Raw genomic sequence first — 6,000 nt, 5'->3', positions numbered from 1 at the left:
ATCAAAGAGAAGAAAAAATTATTCTACTTTAATGGCTTACGTGTTTTATGTGTGAGCTAGATTTTCAGTTTATGTAACTCCAAGGGAAAATGGGTAAGTCAGGATGCTATTAATAATAATTGTGGGAGAATTTTCATTGATTTATATAAGATTAGACTCTGGCTGGGTGTCTATTTTCATGTGGCGGTTGTTTCTTTTGTAAGGAAAGTACTTCTGTTAAACAGAGTGTGTCTTTGAGTTGAATGGTGTTCCTGGAGACATATTTAGTTACAGGTGGCAACAGCGTTGGTCTCAAATCTATTACCAGAATAATAGCCACATTATCTTTCATTTATCCCTATGTGTGATGTTTCATTTACTTTCTTCACTAGCTCTGCATTGTTTACTAGACCTTAGTTATAATTGTATATTGCGATTGTTATTATTATTAATCCTTAATTATGAATGACATTTTGTTTGTTTGTTTGTTTGCTTTTGTCTTTTTAGGGCCACACCCGCTGCACATGAAAGTTCCCAGGCTAGGGGTTGAATCCGAGCTACAGCTGACAGCCTACACCACAGCCATGGAAACGCCAGATCCAAGCCTCATATGCAACCTACACCACAGCTCACAGCAGCACCAGATCCTTAACCCACTGAGTGAGGCCAGGGATCAAACCTGCATCCTCATGATTCCTAGTTGGATTTGTTTCTGCTGTGCCATGACGGGAACACCTGCATTTTTATATTATCTTAATTTTAAGGAAGGACATATCTCCCACATATATTTAAGTTATATAAATATATATATATTTTTTTGTTTCTGAAGAAAAGTAGATAGAAACTGAGTTTGAAGCAACCACTGTCAACACACACACACACACACACATCTGCAGTGGACTGTGAAATAGACAAGCTCTCACATGAAAATCCACTGCTGACTATGAGGTTGCTATTTTGCTATTTTTTGGTTTCAAACTCCTGTAGTTTCTATTATCATTCCAGGAAGTTCCTCGTTTCTCTAACCTAGAAATATAATAGGAAGTCGTGCACACGTGAGATATGCGAGAGGCAGGAAGAGTTCCCCCATCCAGTACTGTTTCCTTTACAGGCTCTTATTCCAAATGCTCATCACTTGGAACTCATTCCTTTGTGTTTAGGCTTTGTGGACATCTTAGTATCACAGGACCCTAGAATTTTAAACCTAGAAGGAATCTTAAAGATCTGATCCGACCACCATCCTCAGTCTGTAGCTATGGAAACTGAAACTCGGAACTTCCTCCGAGGTTTCTCACTCTGAGGGTTGTAGAACCACTAGAATCAAGGCCTTCTGAAAGACACTTCTGCCGATGTTCATTGTGTTCATTCATTTCTTCAGTCTGTAATTTATGGCAGAGTCAGGAGTTTTCTGGGTGAAAGTGAAAAAAAAATCTAAATCTGACATATTTCAGGAAAAGAAGGAAACTTCATTAGCCTTTAGGCACAGTAGTCTCCAATAATGTCTTTCATGCTTGAACTGTCTCCAAATCTTGTCTCCGGTGTCCTCTGCACTGGCTTCATCCTCAGGCGAGCTCATCCCATGCTATGGCAACACGCCTTGCTCGTCACCAGCCTCCCCTCAGAAGTTACAGGCACACAGCCGAGGAGCTTTATTTCTACCAGAGTGAGAAAGGCTCCTTTTCCTCATTAGTCCCAGACCTTAAACCTCATGGCTTTGCCTTGGGCCACGTGCCTGTGCCTGAACCAATCAAACGGTCAAAATGCATCAACTGGCTTAGCCTAAGTCACATGCTCCCCACTGTCCCCAGGAGAATCTCATAGGCTAAGAGTGAGGGGAGGGATTTCTTCAAAAATTTTGAAAAAGAAATGTAAAATGGAGCACTGTTTCTGGAGGGAAGTAGATAGAAACTGAGTTTGAAGCAACCACTGTCCACTTCAAGTGCATACCATGTCTGAGATGCTGTGCTAGGGGTTTGCTTGGGTAACATCTGTTGATAATTCATTTGTTTACCAGTTGTTGTTGTTTGTTTGTTTTCAAAATGAACACACTGGCAAAAGCTGGATCAACAGAAATGGAGCCGAGGAGAGACTATCTAGGATGTGTTAAGGGAGTGATCAGGAGGCAACCGGGAGAGAGGTTTGGGGTGCAGGACTCTGCATAGGGGAGGAAAATGAGGCCTGAACAAAGGTCCGTGGGGGCCCAGAGGGCAGGAGAGGTCAGGGAAAAGGCTATATGAGAGCTGTCACTCTCCACTGGGCTATCTGCTCAGCCTCAGCTCTGCTCCCTGAGCAGATGGGGCAGTGGAGACTCCTCATGCCTGACTCAATAATTCATTCACCCATTTTTGGAGGGGCCACTAGGGCAAGCCACTGCGCTAGGTATGAGGGAGGCAAAGGTGGCAAGAGAGGGAGTTCCTGTTGTGGTGTAGTGGAAACGAATCCAACTAGGATCCATGAGGATGTGTGTTCGATCCCTGGCCTTGCTTAGTGGGTTGGGGATCGGGCATTGCCATGAGCTATTGTGTAGGTCGCAGATGCAGTTCATGTCCCATTGCTGTGGCTGTGGTGTAGGCTGGCAACTACAGCTCCAATTCAACCCCTAGCCTGGGAACATCCATATGCCATGGGTGAGACCCTTAACAAAAAATGTGGTAAGGCAGATCTTGCCTCAGCATCCTCTGGGGCGCATTGCACAAAGATTCTTGATGATTGCAGGAATTGCTACCAGGGGGAAATCCAGGGTGCTCCAGGAGAATATAGAGGATCTGACTGTGTGGAGGATGCAGGTGGGATGAAAGGCAGAGAAGGTCCCCTAGAGTAATAGTTAAACTGAGACTTGAAGGAAGAGGAGGAGGTTTGCAGAAGAGGAGCTAGGAGAAGAGAAAGAATTCCAGGCAGAGGGTACTAGAGCCTGGGAGAAGGGGCTCAAAATTATAGAGCCCAGAATGGCGCATTCGAAGCCCTCCTAGAAAAGCCAGTGAGGTGGGAGAAGGGGGTGGCACCAAATGCGGAAGGCTGATAAGAGCTCAGGCTGGAAGAGAAAGCAGGAGCCAGACCATGCCATTCGATTGAGGCCATTGGAGAGATTCTGAATTTTATCTGAGAGCGTTAGAGTTGTGATCAGCGCTGTGTTTTTAGAAAGATCATACATGCTGAGGGTAGACAAAGAATTGAGGTGGGGTGAGACCACCCAGCCAGAGCGTAAAGAGGTGATAGTGGCTTGGCCTGCAGAAGTGGCAACAGAGATGGAGAGAAAGCAGCCATGTTCAAGAGGTATTTGAATTTCTTAGTTTTGGAAACAGGGCGTTGGCAGTCGATGGACGGGCAGTGCAATCTACCTGTGGATTTGTGAAAGTTTCACATTTTCATTAGCTGGTTGAATTGCAGGCTTTATTTTTCATGACAGTATTAAAGTGGCTGGGGATTAGGCTGCATATAATTGTTTTATGGCCAAATGTATCCCATTATAATAAATAATGACCATATATCAGCCTGCCAAGTGTCTTAGTTAGGAGTACAAGGCCACTGGAAGCTTTTCTGAGCCTACAGATTTGGTGATTAAACTAAAGATAAAAGAATAGGCGTTCCCACCATGGCTCAGTGGAAACAAATCTGACTAGCATCCATGAAGACACAGGTTCGATCCCTGGCCTTGCTCAGTGTTAAGGATCCGGCATTGCGGTGAGCTGTGGTGTAGGTTGCAGATGTGGCTCGGATCCTGTGTTGCTGTGGCTGTGATGTAGGCCGGCAGCTACAGCTCCAATTCAGCCCCTAGCCTGGGAACCTCCATATGCTATGGGTGCAGCCCTGAAAAGACAAAAATGATAATAATGCTAATAATAAAGATAAAAGAATAGGACTTTAGTAGGAGTTCCCGCGGTGGTTCAGTGGTAACGAACCTGACTAGTATCCATGAGTTTAAGGGTTCGATCCCTGGTCTTGCTCAGTGGGTTAAGGATTTGGTGTTGCCGTGAGCTGTGGTGTAGGTCGCAGATGCTGCTCGGATCTGACATCGCTGTGGCTGTGGTGTAGGCCGGCGGCTACTGCTCGAATTTGACCCCTAGCCTGGGAACTTCCATATGGCATTAGTGCGGCCTTTAAGGAAAAAAAAAAAAAAGAATGGGACTTCAAACTGATGGCCTCACAGAAGGTCCTGGGTCCCACAACCAGCTTGCTTGCTACAGTTCAGTTAATCCCTTAAATCTGTTAGTGTTCCTGTGTGTAGACTCCGGAACTCTATTCTTGGACTGATAAATGGAATGAGGGTGCTGTAATGATGGTCTATTGGAAAACCATTTTTGCAAAGCTGAATTTGGGTCTGGGAAGCTAGAACTAATATGTTAGGGACGCACACGCAAGAGAAGGTTTATACCAAGCAGCCGTTTGTAGGACAGTCTACAGATGTACAGTAGTCTAGAAAAGACAATGTGGAACTAGAGTTGGGGACTTATGGCCCTGCCATGTACTAGTTCTGTCTCTCAAGCCGGTCTCCTTTGTCCTCTGAGCCTCAGTTAGCCTACTTGTAAAGAAAATATAATAATAATACTTGCTATGTCACCCAGTATGGTGCTGAAGATGAAAAGAAATAAAACTTGTGAGTGAAAAAAAAAACAAACAACCCAATTAAAAAAAAATGGGCAGAAAACCTAAATAGACATTTCTCCAAAGAAGACATACAAATGACCAACAGGCATGAAAATATGCTCAACATTGCTAATTATTAGAGAAATGCAAGTCAAAACTGCCGTGAGGTACCACCTTACACAGGCCAGAATGTCCATCATCAAAAAGTCTACAAATAATAAATGCTGGAAAGGGAACCCTCTTACACTATTGGTGGGAATGTAGATTGGTGCAGCTACTATGGAGAACAGTATGGAAGCTCCTTAAAAAATTAGCAATAGAGTTACCATATGATCCAGCAATCCTACTTCTAGGCATATATCTGGAAAAGATATATGTACCCCAATGTTCATTACAGTACTGTTTACAATAGCCAAGACATGGAAGCAACCTAAATGTCCACCAACAGATGAACAGCTATGGAAGATATGGTACCTGTATACAGTGGAATACTACTCAGCTATAGAAAGTATGAAATAATGAATGCCATTTGCAGCAGCATGGATGGACCTAGAGATTGTCATACTAAGGGAAGTAAATCAGGCAGAGAGAGACAAATATCATATGATATCGCCTATATGTGGAATCTAAGAAAATGATACAAATGAACTTACCTACAAAGCAGAAATAGACTCACAGATGGAAAACAAATTTACAGTTACCAAAGGGGAAAGAGGGGAGGGATGAAATGGGAATTTGGGATTAACAGATATACACTACTGTACATAAAACAGATAAACAACAAGGACCTACTGTATAGTATACTCAATATTTTGTAATAAGCTATAAGGGAAAAGAATCTGAACATTTATTTATATATATGTAATATATATATGCTTTATATTATATACAAAATGTATAATATATGTAATTTATATATCTATGTCTCTGAATCACTTTGCTGTATACCTGAATCATTGTAAATCAGTTATGTACTTCACTTAAAAAAATTGTGAAAGTCCTTTGGAAGTGAAAAATGAAGATGCCAAAAGAACTGTCATTATTTGTTCCAGTCAAGATAGGCTAAAATTGTGCAATGGTAGGAAACAGCAATATCTTGGCACCTTAAGATGAGATTTTTTTTCTTGCTGCTTCTTGTGAAGTCCCCTGCCCAATTGGCAGCTCTTAGGGTATCACTTCCATTCATGTTGATGATAAAATACACGTGACTTGAGGGGCCCTTGCTCACAATGCTCTCACCTCCCTTTCTGGTAATTCAGTGAGCCCTACTGGCGGTACCACCGGAATAGGCATCTGTTGCTCTTCCTGTCTCCTGTGTCCCTTTTCTTTTCTGGATGTGCATTTGGATTTTTCTTTGGACCATTACCCATTTCATGTTTCCACGTGGCTGGCTCTTCCCCACACCACCAGTTGAGTCATCAGGGAAAATTGCAAACA

This window comes from Phacochoerus africanus, chromosome 7 (genome assembly GCF_016906955.1).
Source record: "Phacochoerus africanus isolate WHEZ1 chromosome 7, ROS_Pafr_v1, whole genome shotgun sequence".
NCBI lineage: Eukaryota > Metazoa > Chordata > Mammalia > Artiodactyla > Suidae > Phacochoerus > Phacochoerus africanus.
The sequence above is the reverse complement of the archived record's forward strand: the minus strand, read 5'-3'. Positions refer to the sequence as shown.